Source organism: Alligator mississippiensis, chromosome 3 (assembly GCF_030867095.1).
Source record: "Alligator mississippiensis isolate rAllMis1 chromosome 3, rAllMis1, whole genome shotgun sequence".
Classification (NCBI taxonomy): Eukaryota; Metazoa; Chordata; order Crocodylia; family Alligatoridae; genus Alligator; species Alligator mississippiensis.
In genome coordinates, this window is record NC_081826.1 from 59,798,114 (window position 1) to 59,825,774 (window position 27,661).

General features: G+C 43.9%; 1 protein-coding gene and 1 long non-coding RNA gene across 4 annotated transcripts in view; both read right to left on the reverse strand.

Annotated features, from left to right (window-relative positions):
- The window catches only part of KCNB2 (potassium voltage-gated channel subfamily B member 2), a 356,221-nt gene that overhangs the window by 225,587 nt on the left and 102,973 nt on the right, over positions 1–27,661 (reverse strand). The gene's annotated exons all lie outside the window — the stretch shown is intronic.
- On the reverse strand, positions 659–27,436 carry LOC109285991 (uncharacterized). Of its 2 annotated transcripts, XR_009460706.1 has the most exons (3): positions 26,929–27,049; positions 13,905–14,146; positions 659–2,967 (listed from the first exon to the last, which is right to left on the reverse strand). It is a non-coding gene; the product is annotated as an uncharacterized LOC109285991 (long non-coding RNA). The 2 variants fall into 2 exon arrangements; XR_002093924.2 differs by lacking the exon at positions 659–2,967 and having other exon boundaries at positions 13,869–14,146; positions 26,929–27,436.

The following is a 27,661-nucleotide window of genomic DNA, read 5'->3' on the forward strand; positions in this document are numbered from 1 at the left end:
GCTGCAGCAGCTGCCTGTGCCTGCTATGTTGCCACCGCTGCCCCAAGGGGTGGCAGTGATGCAGCGGAGAGTAAGGACAGTCTCGTGCAGGCTGCGAGCAACTGCATCATGAAGCATCAGCCACGGGGGTGGGGTGCGGGGTGGAGTGGCATTTTTTCCCCCATGCTGGGCACCAGTTCATACCCCATAGGCACACAGTGTCAGGGTTGCATGCCTGTCCCCGCCTGTACTGCGGAGCTGGGACAGGGGCCCCAGAAGTGAGTGGGCATGTGGCAGCCAGTGGCAGTGGCAGCCAGGCAGGAGTGTGGGTCTCTGGCTGCCAAGGGCTCTATGGAGCTGGGTCAGCTCCCCCCTCGCCCTGTTGGTGTAGCCCATCCTGGTTCCACAGACCCCTGCCAGTCCATGCCCTGCGCTCCTACCACCTGCTCTGGGCCCCACCGGCCCTGGCAATGGGACATTGGTGCAGGCCCCACGTTCCCGCTCGCTTCCACTCCCCCTCTGCTGCTTTTCTCCCTCACTTTCCTGACCACTTGCCAGCCACTCTGCACTACGTGGCTCCCATACCCACATCCATACCCACACATACATCCCCACAAACCCCCGTATGCAATCACTTCTGCATATACACCATAAACGCACACAAATCAAGACAAAAATATATATTTAAAATATATTTATTAATCAAATAAGCTTTAGTTTTAAGTGCCCCACTGCCATTTTTCAGTGTGGGGATGCTGATACACATGGCCCTGGAGGCTGCTGGAGCGCATCAATTCTGCAGCAGTATCAATTTCTCCAGGAGACTTGATTAATCGAGTCTGCTCCAACACACTAGATTCACAGCACAGCAAAGCAGCCTCGCTACACATCTCTAGGAACCCAAAGGCACTGTGGATTGTAACATTAAGTAATCTTTAGTAATGGGGATTTAAGAAGAAATATTAAGTGTTGGATAGTAAATACTTCAATCCATATGTCCCCTTCTCATAGCTTATTTACTGACTTAACCTTCATTGAAATGTAATTTTTAGAACACTTTCAAAACGCCAAATACTTTTCAGTTTTTTAACCATGTAGCCTCTGAGCAAATTATTTATTAAAGTAATGACTTTATCAACCAAAGGCTGAATGGGAATTAAGCTGAAGAAAAAGCTCTCGAAATATATTACTGCTGACACTGATTGTAAGAAATGTTTCTTTTTATTATCTAACTTTGGAGAAGGTATTCAAAGGGAATCTCTTGCATAAAGGTAAACATCAGCTTATCATTCTCCATTTAGATTTGACAACGAATATTACAGCCTGTCAGAACATGGGCCCCTCGTACTACCATTTAGTACTGGCGTGAATATTCTAAACTAATGGGAATGGAGATTTTTTTTTAAGCACTGAACATATTCTAGTTCACAAGTGTCAGATTCACAAACAGATCTTGTCCAGCATAAAAAAAAAGTTCTGCTGTTGGAAAAGCAAAATGAAGAGTATGAATGTCTATATGGCATGATTCAAGGAAGGAAGATCCAGGGAACTACAGGCCAGTCCATTTGACCTCAATCTCTGAAAAGGTCATGGAAAAAATAATCAAAGAAACCATCAAAAAATGGTTATTGGAGGCAACATTTTGAGAGAGAGCTTCATTGCGAGTAGGTTTTGCCTGACCAACCTAATTTCCTTCTATGACCAGGTGACGTATTACCTGGACAAAAGACAAGAGGTTGATGTCATATATTTAGATTTCAAAAAAGCCTTTGACTTGGTCTCCCATGATGTCCTCATGGTAAAATTGGGGAACTGCAGCCTCAACAACCTTACGGTCTGATGGCTGGGAAACTGGCTCTGCGATTAGACCCTGAAAGTGACGGTTGATGGAACCGAGTCAACATGGTGTGTGGTGACCAGTGGTGTTCCAGAGGCTAGAGGTGAAGAAGGCAAAAGCTCAAGTACATCAAGCCTTCCAAATATTCCAGAGATAGACAACTGAATGAAAATGTTCTCTCTTTCAAGTTTCTTGATAGCCATTGAAACTTTTAGTAGCAAACTGAAGGCTCCTTGAACTCAAAACCAGGACACATTGTTGTCGAGAATCTGCTTCCAAATGTCCACAGGAATAACCTGGGATACTGTGTCATCTGTTGAAGCACACTGCAAACAGTTTTGTGCACAGCAAACTATGTAAACACTATGTATCCGAGGCCCATCTAGTTTCTCCTGGCAATAAAAGTGCACTTTCCTTCCTGCGCTTCTCTTTCTGTAATATCTTCTAAGTTTGATTAGCAACATGATGATTGTTGAATACCTTCAGAATTGCTTTGCAGTTTGCCAATATTGTCTTCATTGTAGTCACACCTACTATGTCCTTTGCCAGAAGATTCAACCCATGAGCAAGACAGCCAAAAATTAAATGTGGATACTTTGCCTTTAATATTTGCTATGCAGCTTTCATGTTACTCACATTATCAGTTACGAAGGCTTGTACCCCAGAGGGACCTGCACTTTCAATATCTTCAATGAAGAATTTCCTTGTATATTAGTCCATCCACCTGACATCAGAGTCAATGATTCTGCTTAACCAATCCTTTGAATAACCATTGTTTGAACTCTGCCATACTCTTTATCTAAAACAGAATATGATAAATGATAACGTAATGGTGACTTATATGATGGGCAAATTAGTTTGTAATGTTCCTTCCAGTATTGATTTTCAGTTATGGAAAGAGGTATACCACTTGCAAATATAGCTCGAGCTAATGTCTCATCTGCTTTTTCGTGATCTTCTTTTGACATTTTGTCCACAAAGCTTGATAAGAAGCTTGACCGTCTTCAACAGATATTTATGATGAATTGCATAGCTAGTGACAGTGATCTTGAAAGCGAGGACCCTGCTTCTTCTTCCCTCAGACCTGGCAGCTCAACATTTTCATTTTTCATTTTTTGTAAATCTGCAATTTCACTTGAGCTACCAAGCTCCTGCAACAAAAGGGGGAAAAGATTTTTATTTTAGCCTATTCTAGTCTGGCCTCATGCATCAGAAGGAGAAGGAGAAGGAGCAGGGAGCTTGCTCCCCCCCACCCTCCAACGCCTGAAAGAACACTCTACTCTGCTGCTCAACTTGCTGCTCAGTTGCCCTGGGACTGCAGAGTCAAAGGGCAGTATAGTCCGGCCTCAGTCAGAGGACTAAGCTCTCTCTGTTGGGTTGACATAGTTAACTATTTATCTATTATGTAATTGAAAAAAAAAAAAGTATCGTTAAGCCTAAGCCACTTTGGGTGCTTAGTGCAAACAGAAAAGCAGGATACAAATATTTTAAATAAATAAACAAATAATAGTCCAGAGTTGCATTAACAACTTTTAAAATTATGATGTTTTAAAACAATAGAGATGGTAATCTATAGTGTGTATTGTTTAACATATTAATTTGTTTACTTACATAGGATTCCTGAAGTAGACTTTTCTCAGACGATGTTGTTCCACTACTTCGTTGTATTAGCTTTCTGTATATGACTTGTACTCTTTTAGGACAGTTTCTACATGTTATTAAATGTTTCTTCATTCTTGTTGCGTTAACATACTCATGCCCACAATATTTACATCTTCCTACTTTCTTCCTTCCTCCAGTGGTTTGAACTTCACTATAATGATGCGCCACACTATTTTTTTTTTTTTGGGGGGGGGGGGGGGGTTAGACATTATTATGACTACTTCAAAGCAAAAGCACTAAAAAACTAACAAATCTTATGCAAACACTTCCAACTTCCCCAACTCAACAAAAGAAACGAGACACTGCTCTGTGTGTTTACTGAACTGAAAGTGAAACAAAAATTAATCATAGTTTTAGTTTTGCTATCACTTGCAGTCTGAGATGAAATGAGAATTTTAGCTTTGGTTTTGATTTGACCTGCATAGCCAATTAGGTGAATTCATAACTTGACTTTTGGTTTGGATTATTATGAGAGTGTATTTACCTTCCTGTTTACAAACCAGTAAAACATATATATACACTCTCTCACACACTTCCTAGGGATAATCACCTGAAAAACATTAATTACAACTTTGAAACTGCCACACTTGCCTAATATTGTACTGGCATCCATTCATTATTACTAATGAATGTTATGAAATAATCAATTTTTAGAAATGGAAAATTTCCCACCCAAAAATAAAACACTGGAAAATTTTCTACCCTCTATCTCTGGACTGGACATAAGGAAAAACTCCTTTACCATCCAGGTCTCCAGAGTCTGAAATAGACTCCCCCCAGAAGTGGTGCAAGCACCTACTCTTATCTTGCTGGAGTGATCTGACCTCAGCTGACTTCCTGCCCCTTGGGCAGGGGGCTGGACCCAATGATCTCGCAAGGTCCCTTCTAGCCCTAATGTCTATGTAATCTATGAAGTGCCACGTAAATGTCTCTTAGGCTTAGTATCTTCACAAAGCTAACTGACTAAGCCAAATACCAGAAGCAATACTGATGTGTTAGTGCAAAGTTTCAGGCTTTTCAAGCTGATACAATGTGCTTTTCCTCTGGAATGTAACAACTCAGGTTCACATGAAGTTAAAAGCAAGAATGATAAACGTATGGGGAAATACTGGAGAAGAGCATAAGAAAAGGCACTGGCATTACCCTAGAATTTACCATTTTCTTCTCTCTGGAATATACATTTAACACGAACGACAAACAAGGGTGCACGTGTGTATGTGAGTATGACAGAGAAACAGACCATGTTGAAACAATTTGTGTATCCATCCACAAGGAGGCATACATAACTACTTAGAAATATTTTCAAAAACAAGCAAACAAATGAACTCAGGTGCGCAAGGCAGGGTAGCCCCGAGCTACATAAATATCTAATGCTTGAATAGCAGGCAGGCATGAAACTGTAGCAAAAATGGAGCTTGTCAACATCACAGGGTCATATTTTCAATTTGACGAATTGCTTTGAAAAGTTGGCAACAAAACTCAATAGTCAAGATGGTTACCTCTTGTTTCTGTACTATTTTTTCTGGTAAAGGACACAATACTTCTGCATCAGGAAAACTGTTGCTTACACTGAGTTTAAGTTCCTTTGCTCCGCTGAGGAGGAAAATAAAGCCATGAGGTAGTACAGGGTCCCATTCTGGACACACATGTTCAGAGACAAGCTGCAAGTGCTGTTATTTAGTCACCTTCTGCAGAAATCAGGCAGGCCTGCCATTTAGAGGATTTGAACTGATTTTCTCCTACTTGATATTTGATGGACCACTCTGTGTTCTCTGACAAATGACGTGAGTGGACAAAGACACCAATGCAGATGAAAGCAGTACTTTCCAAGACAATTTATGGGACAACATAAGGAAAAAGAAAATGCTGAGCTGTCTCTGTGGCGAAAGCTTTAGTCATTGATATCTGCACTGTGCTAACAGAGACTTATTTTTATTGATGATTGTATTATTAATAAATATCGATAACATTTCAGGTGTTTTGTTTCTTGCAAAGCTTTCTCCTAGGGACTGTTATCTCTAGTTAACCACTGACTAACTGCTTTTGTGACACCTTTCCTAGCAGTTATTTCCCTTTTTAAAATGGCACTGAACTTCAGGAAATGATATCCCAGAGTGAGTGTCTTATGTACCTAAGGAAATGTGGAGAAATGCATGAGATGCTCATAGGCAAAAGAACACCATAGTTATTTTAATGGCATTTCTGCCCTGAATAAAAAGAACTGGATTGTGGTTGAGGTAAATGTAATACAAGAGTAGAGATGCAATTACTAATAAATGCTCTGAGACTGTACAGAATGCAAAGCGTAGGCTGCTTGGGCCCTTTGCCAGGATTTTGAACAGAGCTTGCAGTAAAGTTTTGCTAGTAAAACATGACATCTACTATTTTTATTAGGCTTTGGAATGGAAATGTAAAATTTTTCTACAGAGTAATAGGATGAGTAAACATCCAACTATTCTGAAAGTTGAGGTGACTTGAGGGTGGGATGGACTGGCTGATGCAGTGGGTAGTTGCTGGAAGAAAAGAAACTGCATTACACCCACAGTTTTTTAACCAGCCACCAGGGTGGCACAGTTTATTCAGAGTTCAAGGGGCAAAGAAAGGCTTACTGCTCTGGAGTACAAACAGTAAGGCAGGGAGTTTATGGCACTTAGGATGCAACTGAGTACTGCCAGTCAGAGCTTCTATTCTTTATACTCTAGAGAATCAGCTTCCTGCTGCCAATTAGACTTGTCCACATTCTTCCCCCCAGGGGACTCCCGCTGACTTATTAAACCTAATAGGTGGGCTGCTGCAACAGCTGTAGGGTTTCTGGCTGCTGGAATCAAGTTTTTAACTACTTACTTGCTAGGCATTGTATAGACTTTTCCTTTCTGTTGCAAATGGCAAAATACTATTCTATTGCAAGTGGCAAAATGGAGAAAAATGGCTAATTGTAAATCAGAGTTAAATACTGCATTGGGATGTTTCCATAAATTTGAAACTGCAGTGTCCAGTCCAATATGAAACACGCAGCTCATGTGAACCTAAATATAAATACAGCCAGTCCTCGACTTACGACAAGTTATGACTTACCGCAGTTGCGATGTTTGTAAATTGACACCTGGGTTTTGAAGTTCTGACATGGGTTTAAACTTTACAACACTGAATGCTGGATACAGGTCTGTTGGTGGAAGGGGAAAGGGAAGGAAAGGGCTGTGGGGGGAGCAGATCAGGGTCCCTGTGGGAGGGAGGGCCTGGAACAGGGGGTAGGGCAAACACTGCCCAGTTGGAGCTGCACTGGGCTCTGGGAGCGGGGACTATGGGTGGCGGGAGAAGCCACAGCTTGTTCAGCTGCTCCCCTGGCTGCCCCCACTGGGGTGAGGCAGGCAGTGCCAGGGCTGCGCTGGATGACCGCAGGAGAAGCCACAACTAAAGCCGCAGCTCATCCAGCTGCTCCCCTGGCTGTCCCCACCGGGACAGGGCAGACAGTTCTGGGGCTGTGCCAGGTGGCCACAGGAGAAGTCACAGCTCATCCAGCTGATCCCCCAGCTGCTTGCACCGAGGTGAGGCAGGTACTGCCAGGGCTGAGCTGGGTGGCCACAGGAGAAGCTGCAGCCTGTCCAGCAGCTCGTGCCACTTGTCTAGGAGGGCATAGAGGGGGTGGGGGAGGGACGTGTGACCCCAGATCTGGTCTGGTTGGGGAGGGGCAGGCTGGTCTCAGGGCAGATCCAGGGGCACATGTGCCCACCCGGGCCCTTCCGGACATGTGGCCAGAGCAGCAGTGTGTCGCTTATCTGGAAGCCATTTGCTAGGCAGCTCTTCCAGTGCTCAGTCATCGCTGGTGCTACCACTACAACACTATGGTACTTTACCTGTCCTGAATGAAGAATAAGTCCAGTACTTTACAACAAGTTCACTGCACTGCCCATGCACTGTTCTGTTTCCGAACTTTTTCCAAACTGCCCATAATAATGGCAGAAAAGCATAAATCCAGTGGAAGTGATGTTTCTTTTTCTAAGAAACATAGAACAATAACTATGGAAACAAAAATGGAAATGGTTAAGAGGTCTGAAAAAAGTGAGACCCCAGCTGAAATGGGCAGATCTTTGGATATCCCCCGAACAACTATTGTGACCATCCTGAAAGACGAGGCAAGAATTCAGGAGCATGTTATGGACTCAGCTCCTATGCACACAACTGTGATAACTAAGCAGTATGTTGGACTTGGGTTGAGAAACCATTCATCATTTGGCTGGAGGATCAAAATAAACGCCGTGCTCCTGTGAGTTTAGGCATCATTCAGGAAAAGGCTAGGAGTCTTTATGATGATCTAAAGAAACAACAGGGGGAAAGTTCTAATGTTAGGCCTTTTACTGCAAGTAAGGGGTGGTTTATGCGTTTTAAAGCCAGGGTCAATTTGCATAACATCAAAGTCTCAGGTGAAGCTGCCAGTGCTGATGAAGAGGCAGCTTGTGCTTTTCCTGAGACATTGGCTGAAATCATTGAAGAGAATGGCTATTGTGCTCAGCAAGTTTTTAATGTTGACGAAACTGGACTCTTTTGGAAAAAAATGCCGTCAAGAACCTACATCGCCAAGGAGAAGAAATCCATGCCAGGGTACAAAGCTGCTAAAGATAGGCTCACTTTTTTGCTTGGTGCCATTGCTGCAGGTGACTTTAAACTTATCCTTTACTTGTGTACCATTCAGAAAACCCCAGAGCTTTCAAGGGACATCCCAAGGCATTTCTCCCAGTGATATGGAAATCCAGTCCTAAGGCTTGGGTCAATAAGAACATTTTTCAGGATTGGTTTAATTGTCATTTTGGGCCAAGTGTCAGGGATTATTGCAGCAAAAATAATCTTGCATTTAATACAACAATTAACATTGTCATGTTAATCCTCGACAAGGCTCCTGGTCATCTAATCATTCTTGATGACATGCATCCTGACATCTAAGTGGTGCATCTGCCCCCCACAACACCACCTCACTGTTGCAACCTACGGACCAGGGGGTAATTGCATCCTTCAAGGCCTACTACCTTAGATGCACATTTGCCCAGGTCATCAGGGCAATTGAGAAGGAACGTGGTCCAACTCTGAAGGAATTTTGGAAGGGCTTCAACATTTACCATGCAGTTAAGAACACTGGTGAGGCATGGAATGAAGTCAAACAATCAGATTGGAATGGTGTTTGGAGAAAATTGTGTCCTAAATTTGTGTTTGACTTCCAAAGCTTTACAGACACTGTTGAAGAGGTGACCAAAAATGTTCTTGACATGGGCAAAGAACTCAACTTAGACACTGCATCAGAAGATATTGATGAGTTGCTGGCATACCATTCTGAAGAATTAACCAATGAGAACCCCTTTGAATTGGAACAGCAAAAAGTGGCAGAGGAAGAAGATGCACCCACTGTTGAAGAGACTCCTCCTCATAATGTCTTGACAACAAAAGTGTTGGCTGAGGCATTTCAACATTTGGAAGCTGCCATGTCCCTGTTTGAGGAACATGACCCCAACATTGAACGCAGTGCTTCAGTGAATAGGGGCATACCCAGCACATACAGCTGCTACAGAGAAATTTACAAGCAAAAGAAGAGAACATCTGTCCAAACTTCCTTGGACACTTTCTTTAAGAAAGCAGACAAGACTCCAGAAAAACCTGCAGCCAAGACTCCTGAGAAGACTCTGGCCAAGAACCCTTCAAAAAGTCCAGCAAAGTCACTTCAAAGAAGTCCTTCCAAATAAATATGATTGCTGTTTACAATATAAATATATAAATAAATACATATAGACAAGTAATATAGTTACATTTACTGATTTTATATAATTGATTAAGTAGTGTACAAAATTCTGAGTTATTTTGAGTGAAAATAGGGTATCAGGCCTTGGCACAGGAACTAATCCCTCATTTATAACATTGTTTCCTATGGGAAAATTGGTTCCGAGTCGCAACGTTTTGACTTAAGATGTGGTTTTCAGGAACCAATTGTGTCGTAAGTCTGAGGACTGCCTGTATATTAGAAGTGTCAGTAGCGCACCCTGTTCATTATGTTCAGCAACAGAATCTCAGAGATTGTGGGAGCAAAAATAGAAATTTGAGGTTCCCTAAAATTAGCCACCAGGATGGGCTAACAGCAATATAGCCAGGCATGTACCTTTGGGATAGCCATTTCTATGAGCTACAAAGTAACTACCGCTTCCTTAGTAGTTCCTGAAGAATTGGACAGACACCAGACAAAGCAAGCTGAATGCCAAATACTGCAATTAATTACTTTTCCAGAAGACCTGGCAAAGCTTTTCAGCTATTAGGCTGAACCTGCCTTGACAGACACTTTCCTTTAGACATCTTGAAACAGGAGACAGAAGAACCATTTACTAGGTCCATTTATGAATGCGACAGAAGTGTATCTGATGAAGCTTCTTCACTCATAGGCAGACAGTTCCACTGTGCTGACAGGTCTTCTATATAATCACTTTCTATATAGTCACTTCACAGATTTCTTTAAAGACAAGCCATGCACAGAACAATACAAATTGTAAAAATGACTTTAAAGCACTATTAATTCATTTACTATGATGGGCCAGGAGACTGTATGAAGTAGAGCAGAAGGTTTATGCTGTGAGATATTAAATGTAGAACTATAAACTACAGAGACTGCAGGCAACCCCAGGAATGCTGTTTAAATGGATAGGGTGTGCCATCTACCTATGTGCAAAGTCAGTGAAACAAATGGCATAAACTCCAGTTATTTCAATTAAGCAGCTGTGCCCTTTATCACAATGACAACTTTAGGGATCCGCTTGTGTGTACCCATCATTTAACATCTTTTTGGCAAGATCTGATTAGACTAAGATCAATGCTCAGGGCAGAAAACAACAACCTTTGAACCAGAGATCCCACTATACTCACTAAGAGCAATACATAGCCCTAATTAAATCATTTCTGTCAGTTCTAAGAGGATCCATTTTGTATTAGGAACAATCTAATTTGAATGTGTATGTCCATCTAACTTAGCTGATTAATTTTCTTTAGAAGATGCTGCTCAAGATCTTCAGTGCTATATAAAGCAAGCAGTACTGTATTGCCTTATATTCATTTTCAGCACCTTTTCAAGGAAAAAAAAAATAGTAAAGGTGTGTTGCACTGAGCCCAAATGAAGACCACAGAAAATTTCCTAATGAAATCATTTCTCAGAAATATTCTTGAGAACCACAGAAAGGGCAGTAACTACCAAGAGGCCAACAATCCAAATGATTTTTTACAGAAGAACTTCATAAAAGTAAATGATTAACCTAGGAAATGATTTGCTCCTTGAAGGCCTGGAGTTAGCAGAACTACTCCCATGAGTAAAACCACTCAATGGCAAGCTTGGGCTCACTGTATTTGTAGGGGCCAAACATAGAGCAAAACCAAATATATCTTTAAAAAAATTAAAACAATCACTCAGCAACAACTTTAGACCTTTAAGCTGTAAAGTACTGGCTGCCAGATGATGACACCAAGATCTACCAGGCCCAATCCTACCTAGCTTTTAATATTTAATAAGACCATACCTCATTCCAAGCTGTAAGATCATCCCTTTTAATTCATGCAGCTGCCAGCCCTTCAACTGAAATGTGTACTGACTCCTATAACATATTCATCCTGGGACACACACATACATTCCTCAATCATAATAGTGAATAGTGCTTTATTATGAAGTATCCCACAGAATCTGTTTAACCTAATAATAGTGAGTAGCAATGACAACTGCTTAACTGGGGTAGTATTAGCAAAAATTTTCTTAATGAGATACATGTGGCCAGTGTCAGGGGTTAAGTAGTGTTTAACTAAGTGTGAAATTCTAGGCTCATGTCTCTTAATAAAGAAACTGTCAAATAATAATTAAAAGGAGAAATAGAGATGAAGAGCAGTGAGTATCATTTTTATCTTTGTGTTTATAGTTATAGTCTCTACTAGAGTGGGCTGAACAAAATTAAATACTGTACTTGACAAAATACACCTTTTTTTTGTTCACAAAATATCTGGGAACAGACTGCTCTTTCCTCAATTGTTTACATCATTTGAAATCATTATTCAAATAATTGCTGCACACTGTTCTGTGGCACTAGCTTATCTGCAAGTGGTTCATTTCAAGCTTCTGCCATTCTAAAACTGAATTCTTCTCACTGGACTCAAGTCACCTTTTGGCTGCTGATCCCCGACACTGGCTGGATGAAAGATTTAGAATCAGATTCCTGGTTGAAAATATTCATGAATATTAACTGAAATTCACCATCTGAAGATACCTGCTTTAAAAACATTGTTTACCAAACATTCCCCAGTGAAGTCATTTCTCAGAAATATTCTTGAGAACCACAGAAAGGACAGCAACTAACAAGAGGCCAACAATCCAAAAGATTTTTTTTTATAGAACAACGTTTGCACTGTTAACTTTGGTCAATAGTTAGATGTTTTTAGTCACGTGAAGGGGACAGCAACTTTGCAGGGACTTCTGGCCAGATCCTGTTTCAAATATGAAAAGTTTAAGTGGCACTTAAGTGCCTAAGTGCAATGTTATCCCACACCACTCAAGTCCCTAAAAACCATTAACAGAGGACATAGATGGCGACTTTTCCACCTAGGCAATTTTTGTGATTTAGTGAGATGAACGTACATTATAAAAGCTGACACATTCATTGCTTTTCAGGGACTTGACCAGAATTGAATAGGATCATTCTTAAGTATCTAATAGGTAGAACAGTATTTGCAGAAATCATTGCTTCTAATATTCATCCTTTAAAGTGCCTTGCTCAGGCAATGTGACTGATCACTAGTACCTAAGTATACATTAGAACCATTTTTCTGGAATACTTTTTTACGTTACTCAATCCTCCAAGTGAATCAATCTCTATGGGGAAAAACACAGTTTTGCTTGTATAAACACCTATATTAGGGGTTTTCACCAGTGCAGCTATGGCAGTCACGGATAACATCTCCTCATACCCCTGATAGCATAGCCACCAGAAGTCTGTCCTGTAGAAATGGCCTCTGTCACACGGTGCTGTTTCTGCTCCTTTACTGGATGATCATTTGATAGAAGGTAGGGTAGATTTGCACCTTATAGACTACCCTGGAATACCCACACAATGCATTCCATGCACTTTGGTTAGTCACTACATCTCCAAACAATTTACACACAAGATAAACGTTTAAGTCTCATATGGTATGAACACTGGCATGGAAATATTTACACCAAATATACTTCTGTTTACATTCCATGTGCATTTTCATGAGCAAAAAAGTTGCCAGGAAAAGGCAAATGAAGCACTTGTGAGTGTCACGGAGGCAAATTTAGGAGATTTCATTTAAATTAATTTTAATTTGTACTTTACCTAGTACCAGCTGGGGGCTCACTGCTAGCTGCCCCACTGGCGGTTCAGGACAAGGGGCTGGGACCTGCCCCTCTCCTGCAGCTCTTTCCAAGGCCCATGCCTCAATCACCCAACCTGGGCATGGGGCTGGGACTTGAGGTAGAGGCTGGACAGCCTGTTCCCCACCCAGCTCTATGAGGACAGAGCTGGGTGGGGAACAGGCTGCAGAGCATGTTTCCTCCTCAGCTCCATGAGCATAGAGCTGGATGGGGAACAGGCTAGGGAGCAGGGAAAAGGCTCCCCAGCAGCCATGGGGCTGGTGCTGGGAGATCCTTATGTTCAGTTATCTGGATCTCCTAGTCCCAGCTCTGCAGTTGCAGAGCTAATGCTGGGAGATAAGGATCTCCCAGCCCCCTGCTCCCCGATCGTGATGGCAAAGTGGGGACTGGGAGATAAGGATCATGATCTTGGAGCAGGGTGCTTGGGGCTCTTTGCTGCCAGGGCAAGGCGACATAGTCCCCACCTGAGCTCCAGTGGCGGAGCCCATGCCATCGGCAGGTAGCTCCTGGAGGCAGGGAGCAAGCTCCCACCCCCTGGTGGCCGGCTGATCAGAAGCAGATTTGCTCCCAGTCAGGCATCTACATGAGTGCTATTACGCAGTAATTATTCAGAAGTAAATTTGCTACTTACATTTGCAGGTAGCAAATTTACTCATGATTGGCAAGTTTTACTGTGCAGTAAGCATGTACTCATGTAGACACACATGCTTACTGTGTAATAAACTACTCTACTTCATAGTAAAGCATCTCATGTAGATGCAGCCACTGTATATTATATTTTGATATAAAAAATAATCTAGTGTTTCTGAATCAATATGATTTTAATTTTTCTTCTGCATGAAACTGGAAAATTTTGACTTGCATTCTGAATCAGAACTCCAGAAATGAGTAACTGTACTAATACCAGTGTACTCATTTCTGATTTACCCTGGCTTAAGTAAAAGAAAAACAAGACTCAGTATGTCAAATTATAAGAAAACACAAACAAAAGAGTCAGCTGTGGAAGCATCTAATGTACAGAATTCTTACTGATATCAATAGGAGTGCCAGGTAATCCATTCATCATTGCGATTTACGTGTCCCACTCTGTACGAATACACAGAGGATGCAAGTCTGCTACAGCTGTCAGATACAGAGGCTAGCTCTTTAGCTGATGGCTGTGGAAACTCATGGTTTTAGCTTCAAAGGTCCTCTGTTCTGTTCCCAGTGTCACGTAAGATGGTAGAGGTCACAAAAGTGGGAGCTCATTCAGGAAATGAATTGCTCTTGTACTACAAAAAAAATTTAAAGGTGCGTGTGAAAGGCAGTACAGATAACTGAGCATTACTGCACGAAATAATTATTCTTGTACACAAATGTTAAGGCAAATCTAACAGTTCTTTCTGTTAGATTTATTGCGTTGTCAACTTTACTGGGATACAAATGCATTACCACTTTTCTTGGTGGTGTTATATAAATAGCACATTTTGAAATGCTCTTGGAGACTGTATAGATACGTTTGTTTTAATTAATTTATATTACATTATTACTATTATACATAAATATATCATCTGCAGAAGCAAAGTCAACCTAACTGAAGATCGCATTCTGCTAGCAGTAAGTTATGACACAATTGTACACTGTCATGTTACAGTTCCAAGCACAAAGCTTAGCAAACAAGACTCATTACATCTAATTCCCAACTGTATTTTACAAGAACAAGACTTCCTAAGCCCCTGCTGAGATAAGTATACTAGCTTGCAATCAAACTATGTTGAACCCTGAAGATTATCCAACCATTTGGTCTACTGTCCCTTGACATTTCCTACTGTAATGAGCTTCCTTGATATAGCAAACAAGAAAAATCTCTCTCTCTCTCTGGATATACATTTATGATTAGTATCCCAAAGCATTTCTGAACTCCACAGGATAATAAGAGGTCACAGGAATGAAATCAAATAACACTAGAAGGCATATACTGCACCACAGCTGCATAAACTGCAAAACCTCGTAATCTATTGTAGTTTGCCTCTGTATTGGTAATCTTTGTTATGCGTTGGCTGAGTTCTTCAATCCTTGGATAAGCCAGCCATAAAAATGACACAGTACAATCACTGCTGTGGATGCAGTGGAGGGATGTGATTGGTTCAACAGCCAACACAAAGTCTGATTAAGTGATCTACTGTTGCTGAAGTCCTTCAATGACCTGTCTGCTATTTTTGGTTTAAGTCATTTGTGAAACAGCCCCAGCATGTGATGCCCTTGCTGATGCATGCACATACTAACTGAACAAGGTGGCTACTAGATTTCTTCTGTTAAAAAACAAATTGCCAGTTAAACACACCTGTTTTCTTTTTCTTTTGTCCAAAGACAAAGTGTTGAAGACTTTATGTTAGAGTTAATAAGGGACTTCTATTAAAAATAAGAAAAAAATATTTCCAGTCAGGAAGCATCTTTGATGAAACATTTAATCAAGTTGTCTTTCCTTGACTAGACTTTCAATCCACTTAGATTAAGTTCAAATGAAATATTATACTTGATCTGCTCAACTATATGGCTGTTTTCTTTTGAATATTTAATAGAAATATAACCCACATGAACAAAAATGCCCAGCAACATTAACTATGATTTTCAGGATTTTGCAAAGGGAGCTTTACTGAACATACTGACAACTTTTGTCAGTCTTGTACTAAACAAATTGTCCTGTCACTTTCATAGCTCTGGCCCTCAGTATTTACCATATGTACTCAAATCTAAGATGAGGTTTATTCCCCATTCAACATGGGGGGGAGCCCCTTGTCCCAGATTCAGGCAGAAGGGCAGTGGCTCCATCTCCAAACCTGAGCCTGTTGTCAGGGTTGGAGCTGCAACTACTCCCCCTGCCCCTGGCCCTGCCCTTGCCCCCACACAGCCTCTGCTCTCCTACCCTACCCTCTGCTGTCTTTGCCTCTTCTTTCCGGCTGTGCTCTATGCAACCCACTCCAGGCAAGTGTGACCCCAGCAAGAACTAGAGCTGTGATGGGAAGTTAAGTAGCAGTGGCACAGGGGGATGAGGATACGACAGCACAGGGGGCAGGCAGCAAGGGGGGCCAAGTTGGCAGGGAAGGTGCCAGGGGGCACAGGCATGGGGGGGACCAGGTAGGTGGGTATGTGGAAGGGCAGTGGCAGGGGGAACAGGCACCAGGGAATACAGGCAACATGGGAGGGGGAGATGTGGGACATACAGGCAGTAAGGGGGACTGGGGAACAGAGGGCGTCACGTGATGGGAGGAACAGGTAGCAAGGAGAAGGGGCCGCGCCATTTGACTTCCCTTACTACCTGTCCCCCCTACCACCTTGCCCCCCTGCCACTGCTTGCCCTGCTGCAGTGGAAGAGGGATGAATTTAAGATGACCCTCTAAAACTAGATTGTGCACATAGAAACTTATGACAAATTTATAAAATTTCCATCTACAATGCAAGTGTTAGGGGTTTTTCCTAAATTCATAGTTGTTTTGGATTTGGCAAATATGGTATTATGATCCTGTAACTTGTACTGTACTGTTTTACTTTCTCTTTGTAAAGTATGTATCTACTTGTATACCCTTGAAGAATTCAGTTAGACACAATTAAACAAAGATTTGCACAAAATGTAGTAACTCTTTAATGAAGATTCTCATAGCCAAAAGTACCAACATTATAATTTTTCCTTTGAAGAGAGAGAAATGAATGCATTTCTTGAGTGTGGTTAATTACGTAATGCTTCATTAAAAAACATATTACTTATCAGAAAAAATCATTAGTACACTCAAATAAACCCCAACCAAACAAATAGGATTGTGTTTTCTTTTAGCTGGTCACTACCTCATGTCTGGGGTCTCAAATTAACACAAACTTTGTGGTTTGCACAAATTCAACAATAATCATTGTCTCACTCCCTAAATTAACTTGAACCCTATGCTGTCTACTGCCTTATTTATGAAAAGGTGCTACTGGCACAGAGTGGAGATGCCATGTCATTATATTTAAAATAAATGAAACCAGTGTATCTAAAAAGCAGGAATAATGGAAGCAACTATGGTTGTAAACTGTAATGCTAGGCCACTACCTGACACACTTTGAAAGATATGCTGCAGTGTATACAGACTAAGATCAACATGTAACTCATCTGAGGCATAATCCTGGGAGAGGATAAAGGAGTCTTGATGCATGATTAAATAATGAAGTGAAACAGAAAAATCTGAAAGCCACAAGGCCAATTATTGTACAGATAGTTGACTGCTATCATCAAGATGGGCCTCAATGCTGAAATCTTCACTCAGCCAAATACCTATCGATCTCAATGAACTAACTTGTAAGGCTCTCAATATGTGGTCCATTATTATTACAAACTAAGAAAACTCTACAATCCATATTAGAGATGATGAATGTTTCTCTCACCTCAAAAACATATGTATGCTCCTCCATCCATGTCTTATGGTAAAAAAACCCTGTAAAAGTAGCTTAGAAAAAAGCTAAAGACAGTGTTAAGAAAGATATACCTGCTTGAGAAAAGTGTGTGGAAATGGAGTGCTGTTACTGGACACTACAGGACCTTTCTTCCCCACCATGAATATTTTTCTACAATATTGTTTACATCAGTGCAGCCTGCTTTGAGCAAGTCTAAGCAACAGTGTTAAGAAATGCTAATGAATCTGGGACCCTGGTAGACTAGTACTTCCAAGGGTCCAGACAGATATATACATACCTTGGTGCAATTTACATCAGTTTTGTATACCAATGTCAATTACACTGGGATCGGAACAGAAAAACTTGCACGATCATTCACACAGTTGGCAATTATTACTGAGCCTTGATGCTAGGCAGCGGGAGAGCAGGTAAGAGCCTGCATGCCTTTAGCAAATTGCTTGCCTAAAATGGATGTAGAGAGATTAAACTTAATTGATAATTTACAACAGAAGAGTTTTAAACTTAACTCTTTCAAGAGTTATTCTCCAAACAGATTGGATAAAGTTACCCCGGTTTAGGAGTTTGCATCATTTGCCCAAAGCTTTTATACACAGCTATAATGCTCAATACACTAGTATAAACTATTACCCAAGACTTATGGTACTGCACAAAATTTAACAGCAGTGTGAAAATTTCATGACACCTGTAGTGTGAAATAGGACGCAGAGGGACTGAAGGCCTACCCTTGTTGTAATGTATACATTTAAAAAACAGGATGCAGCCACACAGTGATGCAATTATAAGATCATTAACCTTCACGTGCTTTCGTGTTCTGAATTGGCCTTTAGGACCAAATACTTAACAGCCTCCAATCTTGTACCTATAAAACTGAGCCCCAGTTACTCAGTGGCATGTGTAAATCCCTATTTATATGCACACATCTGTAGGTACAACCAATGGCATACAGACTTTTGGGAACCACAACTGAAGTTGCAACTGAAAAATGTGCCCCTTAAAGAGTATGTCAGTCCTCTTTTTTCTTGAATGGGAATAAGCCTGAAGCCAAACCTGGACCAAACAGCATCAGATTTGGGTACATTTATGGTTGGTCCCTGCCCAAAAGTGGGCTGAAATAAGTACCCACATTTCGATCCACCATAAAAGGGAAAGTTTATCTCAGAAACCAAACAGATGTCTGGGGCTCCAATGCATCAAAAGTGAGAGGTCTGTACAGCCTGGAATAGGAAGCCATGTTCTTAGGCACACATTCTTAAGGCACAGCTCTGCACTGGGAAGCATGCCATGTCTTGGGGAGTCACTGCCACATTCCTTCAGAGACGTGGTAGACATCTCAACTCCTCGCCAGGCCAGCTTTCCAGTCTCTGTGCTTCAGAGCATTTTGGGAACATGACTGCACTCTGTTATTGATTATAAGGGATCTTAATTTTCCCTGTTTAACAGTGGCAAATTCTCTGCTTAAACCCCCCAATATCTGTGTTTTTCTGCAATTAAAATAAAATGCCCCTATACAGAAGTATCAGTTGAACACAATGTTTTATTGATATATTTACAAATTTAAAGCAATTTGGAAGCCTACCAGCCCCTCAATCTCTATACTAAAATAAATTCTAAATGCCTCAAAATTTTGGCATTTGACTTCGGGTTTTTATCATGGAAAATCAGAGCTCCCCCTGCCCCCTTTGCTCACCTGGATGTGGGTTCAGCTGCAGCTGTCCCCCTCCTGCCCTCCACTGTTTTGTGGTCTTGAGCAGCCCTGATATGCCTGAGCCTTGCCCTTGCCATTGCCCTTCACTCCCAAGCCATAGCCCCCACAGCCCTGTGGGCGCCCCTCACTCCCTACTCACAGCCCCCTGACCCTGCTGGTACCCCTCACTCCAACCCACAGCCCCCTGCCCCTTCCAGCCCTGCCAGAGAAGGTACCCAGCTGCCAGGGCAGTGAGGCCAGGGACTCAGGTCCACAGCCTTCTACCCCCTGCAGCAGTGCTCAAGCCCCAGCTGTCACCTGTGGGAGGTGGTGACGGCTGCTGCAGTGGAGCAGAGCTCAGCTCCCCCTCCCCCATGGGCAGCACAGCTGGAGCAGAGGATGGGGTGGGGAGAGGTGAGGCAGATGTGGGCTGCCTGCTGCAGGCTCGGGGCTCCCCATCCTGCTGTTCACCCCTGGGCCTCTGCAGCCCAGCAGGCAACACCTGGCGCAGCACGGCAGGGTGGGGTAGGGAAGCTTGTGCCACCACTTGGAGCCCTGCACTGCCATAGCAAGGTGTCCTCCCTACCTCTCCAACAGCAGCAGAGGGCACACCTCACACCACCACTTGCACTGCTGCCAGGTGGGGAGGGGGAGCTTCGCCTTGGCAACCTGGGGCTCCCAGGTTCCCTGCCCTGCTCTGCCCTGCCCACTCTGCCCTGCTGCATCCAGTCTCGCATGCTGGGCCGCAGAGACCCTGGGGTCAGGGCAGCAGGGGAAGAAGCCCCGAGCCTGCAGTGGGCAGCCTGCACCCACCCCTAGTTCACGCACACATCTGGGGGGCATGTGCCCCCCCCCATTTTCCCCGGGCATGCGCGCAGCCATGGAGTGCCAGCCCCCTCCCCCTAGATGAGTTGCCTGTAGCTCCATCCTGCTCCCCACCCAGTCCCTGTGGCCACACATGGCCCCAGGCCCCAAGCCCCACACACACTGCCCTAGCTGGGCAGCAGTCCCAGCCCTGCCCAGCTCCCTCCCTCACTATGGGGAGATCTCAATCCCCTGCTCCCCCAACTTACCTGTGGGGAGCTGTGGGAGCTGCTCTCCAGGCTGCCTGGCAGTCATGTGCATATGTACATGCACATATGCACATGGGGCACCCTGCCTGACCACTCTCCTCCTCCTCCCCCCAGCCCTTTGCCAGCCTGCAAGGGGAAACCTGCCTGTTCCCATAACTTTATCCTTTAAAGGAAAAAATATGGGTTTTTCTCTTTAAAAAAATCCAGGTTTTACCATGTTTTTCCATGACGAAGTGAAAACCCAGATCCCTGCTGATTATGGACAAAAAGGAGGAGGTTGCAGGGGAAAGAGATACTTCTGGCCTTACTGCCTGTCATGTATCAATAGTACAACCAGATAGGGTTTAGTTTTTATTGGAGAAAACTAAGGTGGCACTTCTTGAAGCACTCTCATAGTCTACTTAAAAGGAATTTGTTACCATTATCTGGTGCACGTCAGAACAAGGGCATCCAATTCATTCAAATATGATACACCCTTCTCCCAGATCTTCTCATTTACAGTAGTTTAAACTAGACAAGTTTAGCCTGTGTTAGAAGAGAGATGACAACCAAAACAAAGCCACTTTCACTTAATTTGATCACAAGAGATAGTGAAACTGCCTCTTGAACTCCTGAAGTCCAATTCTACCAAGTCAAAATATAGTTATGAATCGTAATATACAAATAGCATGAGATCTAGGGAAGAACAATGAAAAAGTGCCCACATGAATTTTCATTACTACAGAGCCAGGGACTGGATCAATTCAAACCTTTCTCTGGAGCTCTTCAGCAGCACAGCCTTGATTCAAACCTTACTGAAGTCAATGGGAAAAGTCCCACTGACAGCAGTGGGCACTGGAGGAAGCTCCAAACAAAGCAAGAAGAATAGTTTTTCTTAGTAAAAGATGAGTGTGTTCCAGCTAGCAGCCAATATAAACTACCCCTTTTTCCTTCTCTCGTACAAAATACCTAGTTAACTGATTTTGTCCTGAGACTTTCTCTACCATCAATATGAAAAAGAAAGGAGAAACCACCCCCAGAGTTCTGTCCCAAGATTGGTAATGGTACTTTTGGGATTGGGTTTATGAGTGAAGGAACTTTTGCAAGAGGCAAGAATTTCTTAGGGTGATCTCTTTTATTAGATCAACTATGTAGTTGGGATAAAGTTAGGAAAGCTTCTCAATTCTAGACAATCTTTGTCAGGTATCTGATCACAGCAAGCCAAGCACAGCAACAGGAATATTAAAAGAAGAGGTAAATTATTTAGCCTTCCTGTCTGTTTGCACTGTCTAAATAAAGATCAACAGCTGATTACAATATTTTCACTCTAAAGAGTAGAGTCAATATAACAAACTGCACAACAGTAAGCGGTTCCTTTTTCTCTTAGCCCCTAGGAAATGTTAAAACAAAGGCATAGTTGGGATCAAAGGAATTTTATGCTCCATCCTAAATGTAGTGCCTCCTGCCATGCCAGACATGCATGTCAGGAGGCACAATCTTTCAGACACTGTGTAAAATTCCTCCAATCCCAAATCATGCCACTGTGGATCCGTCCCCAACCCAATACTGTAGATTGGACTGCCCCCAGCTCAATATTGCAGGGGGTCCCAAACCCCAGGCTGTTCCCAGCTCCCAGTGTTTTCTAGACCCTGGACAGTCCTGGGTGTGGTTTGAAATTCCCAGCTACCTTTGGTCATGTCTTACAATCAGCTGACTGCTGGACCTAGCCCTGGACAGTGCCGGAGCTTGTTCGGGCTGTCTGGACCAGATCTGACAGTCAGTTGATTGTCAGCCAGCCCCAAGACAGCCCAGCTGCATATATAGTTTCAGACATCCCAGGGCTCTAGAACATCTAAACACTGTGCATTTAGCCTGGCTTCCTGAAACTAGGCATTTTAGTATCTTGCCTGAAAGTAGGAAAGGCTGTCAGCCTTGGGGATTGCCAGAGGGTTTCCAGCCCCTCAGCTCCCCCAACTGGGGAACCTTGCAACCAGCTCCCTTACCAGCCCATTTTCAGCAATAGGACAAGTGCTCTCTCAGTCCTAATGTAGACCCCTAACCCCATGGTGATGCTGACAACCAGCTGTTTGCCAGCACTGGCAAATTGGTGGTCAGTGAGATGAGGGAGGGAGCAGTGCAGCTTGGGATGCTGATGGAGCCAGGAAAGTCCCATTAGCTGATGTGTGACATGCTACACATTCAAATTAAAGTTTAAAAGAAACCAGCTACAAAATATTCAACATTTTTCAAGCAATATCATTGTGGCTGGTTCATCATTTTTCTTGTGTAATAATTCCTCTGCATGTGTACCAGGTCTACATTTTATTGTATAATTAACCAGTTGGAAAATAAATACAATGCATGCTAGGGGCCTTAAACACACATATATGCAACTGAACCTCACTACAGGAGGCTAATGTGGTGGAAGCAGATTCCAGAAGCCAGATTTCCTTTGTCCATGGCATTCTGTTACATAATGCCAACAGCCATTAATATGCCTCCTTCCGAGTACGCATCCCTAAAATGAATTACTGCTACTACAATTCCTGTATATTTCAATACAGTGTTCAATTCTGTTGACCCACAGATGCATTTCAAAACACTGCATTAGCAGCAGCATTGCTCTGTTAAAAAATGTAGGGCCAATATGGGATAAACCAAGATCTATTTTCAGAGGGCACTCCAGGGAATTAATTAGGTATGCAGCTTCTATTAATAATCAGTTAAATTAACTGTATTCCTAATATCCTGCACACAAACTGAAAACAATTTTTTACAAAGTAGTGAATCTTTATGATGTCTTCTGGTATTTACTGTAGTACCATTAATCACATTTAGTTTGTCTAGTATTCATATGGCTATAAAATATAATTGCATAGGCTACACACACACACATTTAGTATTAATTAGCATCCATTCTGTGGAATGCTTCTTTACTATTGACATGACCTAGTGAGGCTGAGCAAAAGGTCAGAATATGGCTGCAGGCCAGACACCACAGTGTAAATCCTGGAATTTATTTTTCTAGAAGCTTGGATCTCTGGATGGTTTTGTTGCTTTCCTTCTTTCTGAGGCTAAGACTGCACTTGGGGCACAATTCGATTGTGTAATTAAATGGCATTTACCCAGCTATCTTGGTGGCATTTTTGGTAGTAACACGGAGTTTGTGATTCAATTAGCTCTGAAGTGTGGATATACAAGTACACATGCATATATTGAATATGCTCACTAGGCTATGTAATAGCTGGGCAGCTACATACACATAGACACTGGTGTAAGTCCTAGACAAAATGAGAAGGAAGAGCCTCCCATGTTTCAGTCCTATAGCTGAATGGTTAGAGCACTAGTCCAGAAAATAGGAGATAAGGGCTCAAGTTCCAGAGGAAGCTTGATTTTTCAACTTTCTAACTTCCCAGAAAAATACTCTACCCATCATGCCACAGGACAAGCACTACCCAGACCTCCTTTCAGTGCTTCTCATGAAGGTAAGTCACTGTCCCTTGTGTTTAAGAGTTACTAAATAAAAGAGATGGAGAGCAGTACAGTGCAGAAGTTACTGCCCTGTTAGAAATAGGGGTTCAGACTAGAACAAAAGGACCAGTGCCATAGCAAAAGGTTGCAAGTGAAGGGGCACCAACAGGCTCTGGCCAGCCAAGGCAGGACACAGGACAGAGCTGCAAGCGACTCATGGGGGTGGGGGATGCAGGGACTGTGGGAGGGCAAGCATGGGGTGTGGTGTGTGCCCCGCTAGATCTGTGCACAGGGCAAGGGCAGGCTGTCGCTGCAGGTTTTGTCCCAGGTCCCAAACTTCCTTGCCATGGTACTGACAAGGACTGTCCCTTTCCAAGCCAGTATCTTTCCCGCTGAACACTCTAACTTGCACTCTGCCTCTTGGCCCTGTATATCTCCCTTGTGCAAGGTAAAGGATCTACAGTCTTTGTGGCCAGAAGCAGCTGGAAGATGCAGATTACACCAAGCTGGGCAGAGTAGAAGATACACTAGAGGGTAGGGCTAGGATTCAGAGAGACCTTGACAAATTGGAGGATTGGTCCAAATGAAATCTCATGAAGTTCAATAAGGACAAGTGCAAAGTCCTGCACTTAGAACAATCCCATGCACTGGTACAGGCTAAGAACCAACTGGCTAACTACCAGCTCTGCAGAAAAGGACCTGGGACTTACAAGCTAAATATGCACCAACAATGTGCCCTTGTTGTGAAGAAGGATAATGGTATACTGGGCTGCATTAGGAGGAGTGCTGCCAGCAGATCAAGGGAAGTGATTCTTCCCCTCTATTGACCTCTGGTGAAGCCACATCTGAAATACTATGTCTAGTTTTGGACCCACTCACTACAGACAAGATGTGGACAAATGGGAGAGAGTCCAGCAGAAGGCAATGAAAATGACTAGGGAACTGGGGCATGTGGCTTATGAGGAGATGCTGAGGGAACTGGTCTTATTTATTTTGGAGAACAGAAGACTGAAAGGGGATTTAATAGCAGCACCCTTCAACTACCTGAAGGGTGGTTACAAAGAGGATGGAGTTAGACTTCTCAGTGGTGGCAGATGACAGAACAGGGAGCAATGGTCTCAAGTTGCAGCCAGGGAAGTTTTGGTTGGATATTAGGGCAAAAAAAAACTCTCACAAGGAGGGCAGTCAAGTACTGGAACACGTTACCCCAGAGAGGTGGTGAAAGCTTCACCCTTGGAGGTTTTTAAGACCTGGCTAGACAAAGCCTTGGCTGGGTTGATCTAGTTAGGGATGGTCCTGCTTTGAGCAGGGTGCTGGAACAGATGACCTCCTCAGGTCTGTTCCAGCCATTATTTTCTATGATTCTATGATTATATGAAAAGGCTAGAGATGTGTGACAGCAAATACTTGTGACACAGTCCCCTGAAAAATCTATGCAATTTCCCTAAGAATTGCATAAAAGAAGTAACACTGTTTTCAGTTTCTGAGAGAGATGTTAGCCCAGTGGTGGGTGACAAGGAACATAATGGAAAGGTAGGCCACATACTACAGGTTTTCTTTGTAGATTTCAATCATCCTGGCAGACATTCGACCATCCCCTCTGAATTGCACATGACTCGGGAAATGTTTTCCTTCTGCCTGAAAGATGTTCCAGGAATTGTGTTTATCACCTGATTTACTTGTTTGGAAGTAAATTAGCTTTCATTGCCATATCTATTAAGAAGAGCATACAAAATAACAATAATAAAAATTCTGCCTAAGGAAATTATAGAATTAAAACAAGGCTTTTCTAGATTGGCAGCACTAGTTTGCTAAAATAGAAATCATACTGTCACGGCGGAGTCCTTTAGGAGGGCCGTGATCTCCTCGAGGTCCCTCACTCCGTGTCAAGGTCGGCCCAAGGAACCCTCTTATTCTAGCCTGCCAAGTCTTGCTGATAAATATAAGGTTGGGAGGCTGCCTACGACTCCCTGGGCACGGCTACTCGGGACCTCTGTCCCCGTGTGTTCCTGGACTCCTGGGGTCTCCCAGTATGACGGGTGCCCTCCCCAGGCACCCTAGCCTTATGGGCTGCGCGTGGCTCCTACCACCCCTAATACCACGCCCCAAGCCTCGCAGATGTAATAGACGCTGGTGTGTTTGCACGCCCGCTTCCCGGGCCCTTCTTCTATAATCTAGCCCACTTTTGGGCCTTCCCTGTATGTGTCTACACTAGTGCCCCTTCCTGGGCTCTCTCTAACACAGTGTCCCTCACAGGGACTCTTGTCCACTCTTGGGACTTCCCACCGGTCTTTTGGGCCCACCGCAGTATTACCCTCTCTGGTACAGGCTCACCGCACTGCTATCTCCTTTTGCCGGGGACAACCGCAGCACCTTGCCCTTGTCCTGGGTTTTTCTACAGTGCTAGCCTTCACCCGGGTCTACTACGCCCTTCTCAGGCTCCTCAGTAATCGCCCCTCCTTGGGGCTGGGGTCTATGCACCCCGCAAATGATGCCCTTGCTGGCGTCTACTGCGCCCGTCCTGGGCTTCCTAATATGGTGCTCCCCCTCTTTGGGGCTCACCGTGCCCACGCTAGGGCTTCTCAATAGTCCAACGCGGCGCTCCCCCTCCTTGGGGCTCGCCGTGCCCACGCTAGGGCTTCTCAATAGTCCAACATAGCGCTCCCCCTCCTTGGGGCTCGCTGTGCCCACCTTGGGCTTCTCAATAGTCCAACATGGCGCTCCCCCTCCTTGGGGCTCGCCGTGCCCACCTTGGGCTTCTCAATAGTCCAACGTGGCGCTCCCCCTCCTTGGGGCTCGCCGTGCCCACCTTGGGCTTCTCAATAGTCCAACGTGGCGCTCCCCCTCCTTGGGGCTCGCTGTGCCCACCTTGGGCTTCTCAATAGTCCAATGTGGCGCTCCCCCTCTTTGGGGCTCGCCGTGCCCACCTTGGGCTTCTCAATGCTGCCCCGCTCTGGGGCTGGGGTCTATGTACCCAGCACACAACCCGGGGTCTTTGTTCCCCGCCCGCAACCCACTGGTTGCGCTCCTTACTGTAAGCTGCGCCTGCACTGGCGCTGCGCCCTCACTGGCACCGGGGTCCCCATACTACTGGGGTTCCCCCTTAAAGTACTGCGCCCTCACTCAGGCGCTGGGGCCCCCATACCACTGGGGTTCCCGTGTAAGGACACTGTACCCTCTTGGCGCTAAGGCACCCCACACTCTCTGGGGTCCCTATGAGGCCTCCTCCAACCCCTACAGCCTCACCCAAGCCTCCGGTGTAATAAACAACCAAAACACATACTGCAAGCCTCCTGGCTACAACTAAAACCTATGGCACCTAGCCACTACAAAGTAAGCCACCTGTCTATAACTTAACACCATTACTCCAACCTTCGGAGCTTTCATGAGCTGTACTGGCCATCGGGCTTCTACCCACCTCTCGGCCGAGGGAGCTCCTGCCTCTCCGGCTGCTGGCAGAGAACTGCCAGCCTGGCCTCAGCCCTGGGCTTTATAAGGGCCAGGCCCTGCCTCCTACAGGCAGCTGGCTCCCCTTAGTTGCTCCAGCAACCCGCAGCTGCGCTCATTACCCGGGCAACCCTCAGCTGGGCTCGTTATGTCAGGCCAGGGCTCGCTCACTCACTCCCTGGCAGTTTCTCCTCTCTAGGAGCAAGGGGTACCGAGGTGCCCTGCAACACATACTTTTAGATAAGTATTTTCCTGTCAGATGATTAGGCAGTAGGATGCCAGACAACAAATCAGGGAAGATTCTGAGACACTTCTGAATAAGTTATCAGTGGAGAAGAGTGCAGCTGAGGAAATAAGAAAGATCAAAATGGTAAGAACAGTAAAATAAAACAAAGATAGGGACCAAGAGGGGAGGATAAATGTAGCACTCAACTTCACAAAAGAAAGAAGCACTGTGCTGACAATTACCATTCCATGGGCTTCAGTAACTTGTGCCTGAAGAACATAAAACAATAATTCTGTGGAGGGATTTACTGATACACTGACTGTGGAAAAAGGGCAGTGACTGAACTGCTACTTTCCCCAAGACATTCAGCCTTAAAGTGGCTCCATATAGTGCCAGTAGTATAGGCCACTGAAAACATTCAGTGAACTAATATAGCCCTTTACTTCCCTTCTGCCTAGCAGTACCTGTACCTGAATTT